The sequence below is a fragment of the Mirounga angustirostris genome, unplaced genomic scaffold (genome assembly GCF_029215605.1).
Source record: "Mirounga angustirostris isolate CCGP_5_RB_7025 unplaced genomic scaffold, mMirAng1.0.hap1 SCAF_6, whole genome shotgun sequence".
Classification (NCBI taxonomy): domain Eukaryota; kingdom Metazoa; phylum Chordata; class Mammalia; order Carnivora; family Phocidae; genus Mirounga; species Mirounga angustirostris.
The window spans coordinates 76,328,205-76,343,004 of NW_026991714.1; the positions used below are offsets into that span (position 1 = coordinate 76,328,205).

The 14,800-nt window shown below is 43.6% G+C and overlaps 1 long non-coding RNA gene across 12 annotated transcripts in view; it reads left to right on the top strand.

Moving 5' to 3' along the window:
* Positions 1-14,800, top strand: part of LOC123846368 (uncharacterized) — a 31,652-nt gene extending 16,852 nt beyond the window's left edge. For 8 of the 12 annotated variants that reach the window (XR_010412403.1, XR_010412405.1, XR_006791267.3 and 5 more), the window contains 4 exons: positions 4,295-4,402; positions 5,174-5,396; positions 5,785-5,865; positions 11,279-14,800. This is a non-coding gene — a long non-coding RNA (uncharacterized LOC123846368). Of the gene's footprint in view, positions 1-1,098; positions 1,386-4,294; positions 4,403-5,173; positions 5,397-5,784; positions 5,866-11,278 lie in introns of all 12 variants that reach the window. The other 4 variants (XR_010412404.1, XR_010412407.1, XR_010412406.1 and 1 more) reach the window with 4 other exon arrangements.

Consider the following 14,800-nt stretch of genomic DNA (forward strand, 5'->3'; position numbering starts at 1 on the left):
TGGGGCTAGGAGGTGTCAGGGCTGAAGCTCGAGAGTCTAGGTGCCCTTTAGGTTCTGTTACTGTACCTTCTGACCGCTGTGAATCAGGGGGGTTCTTGGGGAGCCCCGGCTGGTTTGCTCTTTGCACAGTTCAGCTGGGATTAGCATCGTTCTAGTTGGTAGGAGACATTATCCAGGAAACTATCTAGCCCGCGGGGGAGGTGGCATCTTCTGAACCAGCACCCCCCCACCCTCCCCACAGAGAATTTTGAATGGGTGGAAGAAGGAGTTCGTGTGCATTCTTCCTCATGTCACAATGTTGGGCCTGTGCCTCAAGCATGTGGCAGGTCACTGTGATTGGACCATTGGATCACCAGGCCCTGACTTTAGAGTGGCCAATGCTGCTTGTTTAAACTCTTAACTGCCTCACAGGTACGACATAAGATATATCAATAAAAGACATAAAATTATTTTTTATTTATTTATTTTTTAAAAGATTTTATTTATTTGACAGAGAGAGACACAGCGAGAGAGGGAATACAAGCAGGGGGAGCGGGAGAGGGAGAAGCAGGCTTCCTGTGGAGCAGGGAGCCCTGTGCGGGGCTTGATCCCAGGGCCCTGGGACCATGACCTGAGCCGAAGGCAGATGCTTAACAACTGAGCCACCCAGGTGCCCAAGACATAAAATTATTATTATTATTTTTTTAAAGATTTTTATTTATTTGACAGAGAGAGATACAGCGAGAGGAGGAACACAAGCAGGAGGAGCGGGAGAGGGAGAGCAGGCTTTTCCACAGAGCAAGGAGCCCGATGCGGGGCTCGATCCCAGGACCCTGGGACCATGACCTGAGCCGAAGGCAGACACTTACCGACTGAGCCACCCAGGCGCCCTGACATAAAATTATTTTAAAAGTACTGTTTATTGGGACATCTTGAAGGACTGGGGTGAAGGGAGTGCTTGTTTCCTTACCATCTCCTATCTGGCACGTGTTGATAATTATTCGCCACTCATTCAGCATTTACTGAAAGCTTACCAAATGGCAGACAGCGTGCAAGGTGTTGGAGGGGGCAGCTGGGCAAAAGCAAAGGAACAGAAGCTCTCTCTTCTCTCCGTAACAGCTCACAGTGGACACTCCTACAGTGTTTACCACGTGCCAGGCTTGTTCTGAGTGCTGCATAGCTCCGCACCTAACCCTTAGAACAGCCCCATCTGCTAGAACTAGTACTGTCCCCATTAGATGCTGGATGACCCTGGCCTGCAGGGAGATGGACCAGCTTGCCAAAGATCTCACAACTGGTATGCGGCGGAGCAAAATTTGAAAGCAGACCGTCTGGCTCTGGAAACTGTGCTTTTAACCTCCACGCCAAATAGCTGCTCAAGGAATTTATGGTCTGAGTATAAATGGGTAAGTACGTCCATTTTCAGGGTGAGGCAGTGAGGAATGGTGTAGAAGGAAGACAAGAAGTGACTCAGGTTGAGTGTGTTTGCCTAAACGAACACCAAGAGTGTCTGACTGGAGAAATGCTCCGTTCCGTGCCCCAAGGAGAAGAATGGAATGACAGGAAATTATTAAGTACGGCGAAAAGTTGGAAATATTTGCCAGCAATGGCAAATGCAGTTTAATTTTATGTCCAGGGCTGCGAAGGGCTACAACCCTGCGCCCTCCTTTCACACACACACTGTGAGGGTCAATGAATACAGGCCATCCAGTGACATCGTTTTCTCCCTTTTCTCCGCTTTGCTAAGGGGCGAAGGTGCGAAGGCTGCTTCCCCGTGGAGGTTCGTGCCTGTGGGGGTGTGTCTAGGAAACTGATGGGATGGGTCTTCTGGGAAAGTACTTGCAGCATACTGGGAACCTTTGGGAGCAAATTGCTGAAGGTGGAAGGCTGCAGAAATGATCATCAAGCCTCAGATGTTACAAGAGAGGGATGACTTTTCAGTCAATGCTTGGGGTAGAGAGGAGGATAGGGTCAAGTTGTAAGAAAGACAGAAGATGTATTTGTGTAGATCACTTAACAGTGTATGTTATCGATAAATATTCTTTATCATTTATATAATATATAATATGTAAGTACTTACTCCAGGGTGTCCTTATAAAACCATGTTTGCAGAGACCGAAGAGAGAAAATGTAAACATGCCAGAGGTCTTCGCAAGACCTTATATATGCCCTTTAATGACCTTCTACATTTCTAAATGTTATCAACAAATGTTAGTAATAAATGGTGGTGGATAGTATCATTATTGCTCTTATCCCCATTTTTTGTTGTCACTAATTTTATATTATGGTCAGTTGGAAAATAGGATTTACTTTTGGAACTATTCAGGGGCGCCTGGGTGGCTCAGTTGGTTACGAGACTGCCTTCGGCTCAGGTCATGATCCTGGAGTCCGGGATCGAGTCCCGTATTGGGCTTCCTGCTCAGCAGGGAGTCTGCTTCTCCCTCTGACCCTCCCCCTCTCATGTGCTCTCTCTCTCTCTCTCATTCTCTCTCAAATAAATAAATCTTTTTTTTTTTAAAGATTTTATTTATTTATTCATGAGAGACAGAGAGAGAGAGAGAAGCAGAGGGAGAAGCAGGCTCCCAAGGAGCAGGGAGCCCGATGCGGGACTCGATCCCAGGACTCCGGGATCATGACCTGAGCCGAAGGCAGATGCTTAACCGTCTGAGCCACCCAGGCACCCTCAAATAAATAAATCTTAAAAAAAAAGAGAAACTATTCAAATATTTAAGTAGATTTTTCTAAACAGAAAGAGAGGAATGAAATTTGGCAAGGAACTTAGTTGTTATTAGTGGGCATTATGGATTTTGCATTCCTACAGAAACAAACTTGTGAACTAGGATTTTATTAGCCTAGAATGAATTTCTTGCTAAGAGTCACTTTCTGCTTATCTCACCATTTGATATTTGCAAGATCACTAATATTTCCTCTGTCCACCCCACATAACCTTACTTCTTCCCAGGCAAGTAGAGAGATTTCAGAAAGACGATGAGGAAATTCTTTTCCTTCTAATTGGTTCTTTGGCCCTTTTAATCCCCCTCCCTCCACTCCCGGCAGGGCATTAGTCATTAAAATGCATCAGACAACTGTGGTGCCTTCAGGATCATAACCGTGATATGATCACGTTACACACCCATTCAAAGTTCTCTGCTCCAGGGTCAAGGTTTGGATGATGTCACATAGCCTATGGAGCTCCTGCCTCCTCGACTGGTTTTTCTGTTGTGAGAAGGATAGGAAGGAGAGAAAGATGAACCCCCTGTAATTCTGAGGATCACATTTCACTAGAGTCTGGTAAATCTCGAGATACTTCCCTGTTGATATATTTATCTAATTTATTCCTATTAACCTGGCATGTAATAGTCCATTGCATGAAAATACCACATTTTATTCAGCCATATTGATGGACATTTAGGTTCTAACTTCTTGCTATTTCAAATAATATTGCTATGAACACCCCTATGTAAGTGTTTGTATGACATCTATGAAAGTTTCTGTAGAGTAGGGGTCTTCAAACATTTTACCCCACAATTTGGAAAAACTTTTCCTCCTTACACATTTTAGAATTGGAATCAAACTTTTTATCATAACTTTTAGTTGCAAAGGAATTAATTTCTTTGTAGTGGAAACATTAACATTTAAAAGTAGAATTCTTTGGGCACCTGGGTGGCTCAGTCAGTTAAGCATCCGACTCTTGGTTTCGGCTCAGGTCGTGATCTCAGGGTCTTGGGATGGAGCCCTGCGTCTGGCTCTGTGCTCAGCAGGGAATCTGCTTGATACTTTCTCTCCCTGTCCTCCTGCCCTGGTCCCCGGCTCTGGCTCGCTCTCTCAAATAAATAAATAAATCTTTCAAAAAATAAAAGTGGAATTCTTAAATGTATCCAATGGTGTATAAGTACCATAGTGATCTGATACTCACCATTATCCATCACACATTAATGATATGAACAAGGTCTCTTACAGTGGGAAATTCTACGTCACTTCTTTTTCTTTTGGGACTTGAACTTTCTACTTGTCACAGGCTTTTATTTGAATGTAACATACATTATATCTGTTATGTGTGAGTGTTTTTTATTGATCACGTTACCATATTTCTCTATAACAAATTTTATATATAAATTTAAATTACATTACATTAAATTTCTTTGACCATAATACTCCAAAGTGTTAACAATTTTTCTGAATTGAGTTATTATTTTTAGTTCATAATCGACCAATTAAATGCTTTTAAATGTTGATCACATTGAAACATAAAAAATATCAATGGAACTTTAAGAAATCAGTTTGTATATCATGAACGAATTTTACTTATTTCTAGGAGACGGGTTCAGCATCAGTTTACACCCAGTTTTTGCTTTTATATTATAAACCCCGAGGACTATCATTCACGTACATCAATAAGTAGATGACGGTTGGAATAAATTGAGTAAGTGATGTTACTCATTTATTTGAAAGCTTTCCACATTGTATGCCCCACATCACTTAGTGGTGTTATTTTTAATGATTTATCAGTGGGCAGTTTGCTTAGGTCTTCCTTCAGTTCCCTAGGAAACAAGAAATGTTAAACTAATGTTCAAAGTGTTTGTTAGTCAGTAGACTCATTCAGATTCTCAATGTTGATATTATTTCGGATCGTCTCTTTAGCTTCTTGCAGGTTTTTACCCTTTGGGGCAACATATCCTTGAGCATTCAGATAGAGAAGACAGGTGTGCCTTTCTCTTCTAAAGAGGGAGAAAGGGCCACTATGAATGGGAGGTAGGGATTAGGAACCACAGGGGTGCTTGACTCCACGAGTTCTCAGGTAGTTCAGACATGGAAGATAAAGATCTGGAATTATCCCCTTGAAAACGATCTGTGTGCCTCCGTTCTCCAGTTTGAAACTCCTACTCTGAGGTTTATCCCCAGCAGCAGAATTGCTATTGTTAGAGTCTCCTACGCTATGTGACCATTTCCCCAAACCCACGTTGCTGAGGACATTGCTCTGCTTCTCAAGGACTCGGGAGAGTTTCCCTCTGAGAATCCCCATATGTGATTCATAGTTTTCTAACTTTGGGAAAATCCCATGATCACTGTATTTAAATGACTGGTGGCCAGTGAGTGGTAATCCACCAGAGTACTAGGAGACATTTAATTTCTATAATTTGCTTTGGGACAACCTCTGAAAGTATTTTCATTCATAACTTTATTTCTTTTAAAGGGCATCATGAGTCTCCATCAACCAAGGTGGTACAAAAACAGCACTCTACTTGGTTTGTGTTCTGTGCCCTGAAGCAGAAATGCGTTTAATTGTTCATTGCAAAATAAACAGATGTCTAGAGGAGAAGGTTATTAAAAATATTTTGTGCAGTTTGGAAGAACTAGAGGTCAGGATTGCTTGACCTAGCGTCTCCAAGCAAACCCAAGTCAAGTAAGCTGCCAAGGTAAGTGAGCTACTAACATATAGCTTATTCTTTGGGCAAAACTTTCTGTTTTCCAAATTTCTGGATATAGTTAAAAGGGACAATACATTTCAAAAATAGAGTAATGGTCCTCCTCAGGCAGAGAATTCTACTTTAAAAACAGAAGATTTAATGTGCCAAATTCAAATCATAAGGAAAGCTTGCCCAGTTAATAGGACAAATGCCTCAACATTGTAAAATAAATAGGACTTGAAATGCAGACAATCCTATTTTACAGTTACAAGTTACTTAAAAAATATAAAGACTGAATAATAGAGCAATAAAATATATTACAGTTAGCAAGTCTGTAAGGACACATTAATAATGAGATAGATCTTCATTAAGGCCTCCCTTCCACTTGCTCCAACAGGTGACCTAGGAAGAGGGTGGCCCTATGAGCTCTAGCAGCCAATGGCCTGGGACCGCACCCTGGGAGGCAGCCAAGACAAAGGTACTATGTCCAGGAAAGAAATTTCAGATAAGACTTAAGTTTTAGAGCTAAGAAAATAAGGGTTTGTTTGTTTGTTTTCTCCTTAGAAAAATAGACTGTTTCTATCTACTAACTTCCTGCCTCCTCCCAAGTTCCCCAGCTTCATAAAATTTATGTTAAGAATTTGAAATATTCCCAAATTAGTTGTTAAGTATCATGACCTTTTGTTTACAGATCTCCTTTTCCTCTTGGGTTTCCTGAAATGTAAAACCTGTACACACATATATATTTTTAAAGATTTTATTTATATGACAGAGAGAGAGAGCACAAACGGGAGAGGGGCACAGGGAGAGGGAGAAGCAGACTCCCCGCTGAGCAGGGGGCCCAATGTGGGGCTGGATCCCAGAACCCTGAGACCATGACCTGAGCCAAAGGCAGCCGCTCAACCCATTGAGCCGCCCAGGCACCCAAACCTGTATATCTTTTAAGAAATGCAACATACTTAAGTACAACGAATTAGCAAAAATCCACCAAAGAAAACTGTTTACCTTTTGTATTTAGAAAAGATAGAATTTCCCTCAGCTAGATCTGACAACATTAGGTTTTTCTATGGTATTCTTTCTGAGGTTGCTATAAGATAGAAAAACCTAAATCACAATGAGAGTACCTTTTGAACTTACTAATCCTAAGGTGTCGTTAACAAGAAGGCTATGATGGGTAGGATCTAGAAGTGCTTTATTTTGTCATTAAGTGGAACCATGGAAATTAAACAGTGCCTCCCCTCTCCACTGGGCCCCACTAGGTTAGGTTTAAAAAATTAAATGTAAATTAAGGATACCATATTCACGTGGTTGAAAAATCAAAAGGCACAGAGCAATAGCATAATATACAATGGGAGGTACGGTTGGAGCCATGTAACTGGGCAGTGATGCGAATGTCCCCTTCCTACTGTCTCCTAGCCGCATCAGTATCTTAATATGGAGAATTTTTTTTTTTTTTTTTTTTTTGAGAGAGAGAGAGTGTGTGTGGTTGGGGTGGGTGGGGGCAGAGGGAGAGAGAGAATCTTTTTTTTTTTTTTTTTAAAGATTTTATTTATTTATTCATGAGAGACAGAGAGAGAGAGAAGCAGAGGGAGAAGCAGGCTCCCAAGGAGCAGGGAGCCCGATGCGGGACTCGATCCCAGGACCCTGGGATCATGACCTGAGCCGAAGGCAGACGCTTAACCGTCTGAGCCACCCAGGCGCCCGGGAGAGAGAGAATCTTAAGCAGTCTCCATACCCAGGCACCCCAATAAGGAGAATCTTGAAATGTAGAGGTGAGTAGGAGGAAAATGGGCATAGGACGAAAGACAATGGCAAGAAAGAGGGCAGGGAAAGGAGAGTAGAAGGATGGAAGGAAGAGGGTGTGTTAGTCCGTTTGGGCTGCTAACACGGTAGCCTGGGTGGCTTCGAGGCAATGGAAATCTACTTGCCACAGTTTGAGAAGCTGAAAGTCTCAGATCAGCCTGCCTGCAGGATCAGGTTTGGTGTCTGGTGAGGGCGAGCTTCCTGATTCAGAGATGGCTGTCTTCCACAGGTGACCTCACCTGGCGTGGTGGAAGGGGGCGGGAGCTCTGACAGGCCTCTTTCCTAAGAGCACTAGTCCCATTCGTAAAGGCTCCACGCTCACGACCCAATCACCTCCCAAAGGCCCACCTCCTAATACCATTACCTGGGGGTGAGTTTCAACCTAAGATTTTGGGGCGGGGAGGGGCACACACATTCAGTCCATGGCAGCATGGAAAAACCGAGGCTGTACACAAAGGATCAGCACCTTTCCCAGTCCTCTCTTTCAATTGTCCTTTCAGTGTACGTGTATTTGTATAAGAATAGAAGAGGAAGGGGCGCCTGGCTGGCTCAGTCAGTGGAGCATGCGACTCTTGATCTCAGGGTTGTGGGTGTGAGCACCATACTGGGTGTAGAGATTGCTTAAAAAAATAAAATCTTCGGGTGCCTGGGTGGCTCAGTGGGTTAAGCGTCTGACTTTTGATTTCGGCTCAGGTCATGATCTCAGGGTGATGAGATAGAGCCGCACATCAGCTCTGCGCTCAGTGCAGAGTCTGCTTGAGATTCTCCCTCTCCCTCTTGCCCCTCCCCCAGCTTGCTCTCTCTCTGTCTCTCTCTCTCTCAAATAAAATCTTTCAAAAATAAAATAAAATCTTTAAGAGAAAAGAATAGAAGAGGACGAAATGGGAAGAGTAAAGGGAAAAAAAAAGACCTTTATCTGGGGAAGTGTATTAGTGAGCCACTGGGAATTCTTAACCACATGAACGTGTCACTCGAATAAACTTCTCTGTATTGCTCTTTCCTCTCCAATCCCTTTTATCTAGTCTCAGCCAAGTATATTTTATTATTTTGAGGTTTAGGTTTTAGGGGAAAGTTCAGAACTAATAGGTGACAATATTCGTGGAAGAGAGGCAAGCAGGGATGCAGCCTCTCCTACTCTCATACCAGAAGCAAACTAACCCTTCTATGGGGCCAACTGGCCTGGTGAAATCCAAAGTTCGACTGTCTCTCTGCAATGACCTGTTCAGACTTCAAAGAGACCCGTTGGGTGGTGTTGCGTCCTGCTGGACATGCCCCGTTGACTATGCCGTGCACCATTTACACCGTCTCTGGCTCATCAGCAGGTGGCAGTGTTCCCTCTATTCCCGACGGCGTTCGGCCTTCCCTTCCTTTTCTTTTTTTTTTTGTCAGGCCACATATAAGGGCTGCCTCTTGAACGTCCTTGGGAAATACTCTCCCAATGATCCTAGCACTGAGGAGGAGAGGCAAATTAGCAACACATAGCAATTCGTGTTTTCACGTTTGATCTTTAGAACCCTAATCTCCTGGTCTAATGAATTGCCCCACTTCAGGGCAAGAGAGTGAGCATCAGTAATTGTATTGTTTACTTATCCCTCTCTTTCCCTATTCTAGACTCTATTTAGGGGCCTCAGGCAGTCTTCTTGTTCCCTTCATTCACTCCTGTTCAAGGCTTGAAAACTTAAAAGCTATCTGTAACCAAATTTCTCTCTAATTAACTTGTTTGGGTTTTTATCAAAATGAGGTTTTCTTCCCATCTTTATTCACCGATGGACTAACAGGAATTTTCCCAGGCTGCAATGAAGGGTCCCTCACTGAATAGCTAAGTAATCTGGGCATATAAACCCTTGGGGCTTCGGTTCATGTGTAAAATGGGATTGGTGAACTAAGGGACTTTTGAGGTTTCTCCTAGCTCTTATACTCCCGGATCCCAAAGTAGTCTGCCCCTGCCTTGAATCGTGGTTGTACTATGACACCAGATGAGTGTTCCTTATGTTTTCTTTGAGCAGCAAAAGTTATTCAATAGCACAAAGAGTCAGAGTAGATTTAGGGGAGGCAGTTGATCTAGGGAGAGAGGGTACTCAGGGTAAGGTGCACACATCAGCTACTCTAGACGCCATTTATGACAGATATTCTCAAGTATTTCTGTGGCAGTGGACCCCAAACAGGCATTCAGTCTTAAATGCTAGAACTCCCTTAGCATGCTCATTTATTTGAGAATGAAATCAGAGTTGAGCTCTCTCCCTGGTTTATTTGATATTCTTCTGATAATGGGCATTTGTTGATTTTTAGACTTAATTCTATTGGGCAAGATCACTTTTTTACCTTACGAAAACACTAAAGGATCATTGTAAAGAACCTTCAACCCATACAGAAAGATATGGAAAGAGAAATTCTCCTCCCTCTGAAGCCCTCCCTCCCCATCCTGTAGTCAGAGATAAGCAGTGTTATCTTCTCTCTTGTTTATTCTCTTGGATATTTTCCATAGGTTTATGCAAACACAGATATATGTATTATCCCTTCTGTTTTATTTCACTGAATTTTCATGGATAATTTTGTGGCATGCATTAATCCTGGAGTAGAAATATGCATGTAACATGGATGAGAGAGCCAGTGAAGAAATTATAGGATTAGGGAACAAGATAGATAACAAAAAGAAAATAGTTGCTAATCAAATTGTCAACTGATAGCAATGATTCTTTTTTTTTTTTTTTTTTAAGATTTATTTATTTGAGAGAGAAAGCACAAGTGGGGAAAGAGACAGAATCCCAAGCAGACTCCCCAATGAGCATGGAGCCCATACTCAGGGCTGGGTCTCAGGACCCTGAGATCACAGCCTGAGCTGAAATCAAGAGTCAGATGCTTAACAGACTGAGCCACCCAGGCGCCCTGATAGCAATGATTCTTAAATGAATGGGGGGAAATCAGGGGGAGATGAACCACGAGAGACTATGGGCTCCAGGAATCAAACTGAGCATTCGAGAGGGGAGAGGGGTGGGGGGATGGAGTAGCCCGGTGATGGGTATTAAGGAGGGCACGTATTGTATGGAGCACTGGGTGTTACATGCAAACAATGAATCGTGGAACACTACATCAAAGACTAATGATGTACTGTATGGTGACTAACATAACATAATAAAAAAATTATTAAAAAAATGATAGAGCTTCCAGGAAGAACTGACCATGGAAGATTGTTTTGAGGAGACATTTCTAAAGGAGTGGGCTGGGGTCATGGTGGGAGAGGACCACCAGCGATTCCTCCATTTTTTTCCGTGCTTACTACTAAGAGGTAGAGTCTCTTCCCCTCCCGGGAATCTTGACAGCCTCCATTACTTGCTTTGGTCAAGAGAACAAGGCAAAAATGATGCTATTCCAGTTCTGGGCCTAGACTTGGCAACTTTAGTTTTTGCTCTCTTTGACAATAATCACCATGTAAAGAACACTGACAGCTGTGCTGAAGAGGAAGGCCTCATGGAGGCAGCGTGTCTCTGGAGGATGAGACCTTCCAGAGGGAGACAGGCCCAGCCCCTCGCTATTTCAGCCATTCCACCTGAACCACTAGCCCTGTGCTCGAAGTCATCTCGGGTCCCCTAGCCCCAGTCAAGCTGCCCCAGCCAACAGTACACGAAGGAAAGACAAGCTGTCACCATTGTGTTCTGTCCATAGTGCAGAATGGTGAGCAAGAAAATGGTCCATACTGTTTCAAGTTGCCACACTTTTGGGTAGTGTGTTATGCATAGTAAATAATGGAAATCAATGTCTGGGAGTTGGATGTTGGCTTAACAAAAATCTAAGACATGTGGCATCAGCTTTGGGAGCAGGCATGGGGTAGAGGTTGGAGAGGTGAAGAAGAAACCTCTCTTTTTTTTTAATTCACTATTTTTTTTTAAATTTCTATTTTGAAACAATTTTAGACTTACACAAAAGTTGCAAAACTGGCACAGAGTTCATGCATGTTCTTCACCCAGCTGCCCAAATAGTGATAAATTGCATAGCCAGAGAATAATGATCAAAACCAGGAAATTGACATAAACCACAGACCTTGTAGGGACTTTGCCAGTTTTTCTGGTAATGTTCTTTTCCCATTTCAGAATCCAATCCAGGATCCTGCGTTTGCATTTAGTTGCTGTACCTCCTTGGTCTGGGAAGGAGACTCTCAGTGGAGGCTCTGAGGGTCGTGAGGAAGTCGTATTGCAGGCTGGAGAAGTGGTGCTGTGTAGTAGCAAAGTGTTTGGCATCCCTTGTGAGCAGTAAAACACAGAAGACAGAAAATGTACCTAATGAACTTGTAGATCTGGCAAAGGGGAGTTTCAAGCTGCACGTTCAGAGTATCAGTTGGCTTCTTTTAGTGATGTGTGATGGTGTTACTAGAGAGAGAGAGAGATGTGTTAAAAAAGGAACTATTCCGTTTTCAAGCAGAATGTAGAGGAAATAGGGCCTTGGAGATTCTGTGTTGTCAGCAACAGTCTCAAAGGAAGAAATGGCCTTAGGGGCCTGCCTTTCGAATGTGGCCTCGAGGTAAAAATCCAATCCAGACTATGTTGAAGCCTCTACACATTAAGATGTTTCATAGACCCTCTCATCTAGCCAAAAGGGCTTCTAAGAAGAATCTTCAGGGGAGTCCAACAGCAGCTACTTCGACAAGGCCCAAAGTAGACAGAAGTTTGTTCTTGGAAGAATTACAGATGTTGCTTTGTGGGCAGAGTTGTCGAGGGCAAGAAGTAAACTCTGTTAAGACTCATAGGAAACCCTCAAAATGTTGAAGACAGCTCTATTGATGAAACCACTGCTAGCCTGAACTAAAGAGGAAAGAGACAGTTCAAAGCGTAAAAAACAAAACAAAACAAAAAAAAACCATCGGGCCCCCAACTTTCTGTGGACAGGACCCAGGCTGAGAGAGCTGTTGGACCATAAAGGGCAGGCAGTGGCTTATGGACAAGGAAGCCTCAAAGGTCATAGTCTGCACCCCGGAGCAGGGAGCCAGGAACAGTGGTTTGGGAAGCAGCTCCTGGGGAGAAGAACAAGCCCCTAATGGCGGGGCGGTCTGGGTTCCCAGAGTGAGGGTGACAGTGCTCAGCTGGCTTTCAGAACTGCTAGGGCTGGTGGCTGCTCTGTGCCTTCTCGCTCCCCCGCTTTGAACACGAGTGTCTGTTGTAGTTAACTTATCCCTGTCTCAGCATCGTACGTTGTGTCTGTAACTCGTCTTTTCAGCTCACATTTCTCTAGAGGAAGAGGAGCAGCATCTAAAATGCCTCCACCACACCTGGGCCTAGTGTCTACCATTAGATCCTGGTCCTTAGAGCCAGTGCTACACAGAACGACAGTGTGGGAGGAGGGAGTGTACTCCACAAGTCTGTGTGTGTGGGCGTGTGGGTGTGAATTATTGTGGCCAAAGGGTGGCTTATGACAGAGTGTTTCCCCCTATGACTGCCGACAGCTCCTCTCATTCCAGACACTCCTTCCATTAGGGAGTGTGGTCTCTTTCCTGTCCCCTTGGGTCTGGGCTGGCCCTGTGACTGCCTTTGGCCAGGAGAGTACAGGGAAAGTGATGTTCTGGGACTTCCAAGCCCTGGCTTTCACTGACCTTGTAGCTTCCACTTTTTCTTTCTTGGGATCCAGGCTGTAAAGAGTAAGTATAAAAAAGCCTGGGCTGGCCCACCGAATGATGAGCGATCATGCTGCCTGCCATCTTGGCTGTTCCAGCCCCAGCCAAACTCATAGCTAGAGGTGACCACATGTCTGGCCCCAGCTGCGTCATGGGAAGGCAGAAGAACCACCCAGCTGTGCCCTTCCCAAATTGCAGAATCGTGAGCAAAGAAGGGGTGGTGGTCCTTTTCAGGCACAGAGCTTATGATGGTTTGTTAGGCAGCAGCAATAGGTCGTTGAAGCCATTACCAAATGTCAGGGTTCTTTTGACTCCTTTAACTTCACTCCAGGGGCTGTGAAGAGGTTGTAACAGTGTCAGATAAAGAAGCCAAGTTTCAAGGAGACTCAGTTCCGTAAAGGCTGGACCCTATGTGCCACAGTCACGGCTCTGTCCACAGAGCTTTGCACAGAATGAGCATGTGATATATGCCCAGATATATGTTGATTGGACAATTAAATGAATGAATGGAGATTAAAGATGCCACACCATGAAAAAGAAAGACAAAAAAGATACTCTAAACAGAGTTTGTCTCATTCCCTTTTTTCTTTCAAAAAGGTGCTCTTCGTTTTCAGAAACAGTGATGCCTTGGAAGCCAGAAGGATGTTCTGAAGGGAAAGATTTGTAGAAGTGAGGCACAGGGCAACCTTGACTCCTTCTCCATGTCCCTCCTACACCTTGAAAAAAGAGGGCCACTCTGGGAAACACCTGGCAAATGCCCCAACACCTGCTGGTAGATACAAATTATTATCTTTTTCTATTCTTGGAAGAGCTAAAAGCAGACTATGTGTTCCAAAGGACTATAGTTAGAGTTAATACCAAAAGGACCAGAGTAGAATAACCAATAGCCAGTGTTAGGTTGGAGAGTAAAACAGTCAATGCTGATTTGTCATGTTAGGTCTTCTCTTTCCCATCACTCTCTGGTCCAAGTCACAATTTCTGAATGCAACTTGGACCCAGCACATGCCTATTCTGCTCTGTGGTTCTCCCAGGAATACCTGGCCCCATCCTCATTTCTCTGAGAGTGATAATTTCATATAGCACATCTCTCTACTGGGACGTGAAAGGAGACCCAAGTGCTGTGTGCGATAGCTCCAGGAGAGCTTAGAGACAAGAAGGGAAAGTTCTTTTTTAGGGTTACTTGCAGTGCCTTCTGGAGAAGTACCTTCTGGAGACATGTCTTGGGCAAAACATATTTATTTAAAAGAATAGCAATATTACTACCGAGTATTTACCCCAAAGATACAAATGTAGGGATCCGAAGGGGTATGTGCACCCCAATGTTTATAGCAGCAATGTCCACAACAGCCAAACTGGAAAGAGCCAAGATGTCCATCGACAGATGAATGGATAAAGAAGATACAATGGAATATTATGCAGCCATAAAAGGAATGAAATCTTGCCATTTGCAACGACATGGATGGAACTGGAGGGTGTTATGCTGAGCGAAATAAGTCAATCAGAGAAAGACATGTATCATATGACCTAACTGATATGAAGAATTCTTAATCTCAGGAAACAAACTGAGGGTTGCTGGAGTGGGGGTTGGGGTGGGAGGGATGGGGTGGATGGGTGATAGACATTGGGGAGGGTATGTGCTATGGTGAGCGCTGTGAATTGTGCAACACTGTTGAATCACAGATCTGTACCTCTGAAACGAATAATACATTATATGTTAAAAAAAATTAAAAAAAGAAGATAGCACGTGGGGGAGAATGAAGGGGGGAAATCGGAGGGGGAGATGAACCATGAGAGATGATGGACTCTGAAAAACAAACTGAGGGTTCTAGAGGGGAGGGGGGTAGGAGGATGGGTTAGCCTGGTGATGGGTATTAAAGAGGGCACATTCTGCATGGAGCACTGGGTGTTATACGCAAACAATGAATCATGGAACACTACATAAAAAACTAATGATGTAATGTATGGTGACTAACATAACAATAATAAAAAAATTTTTTAAATAAAAGAA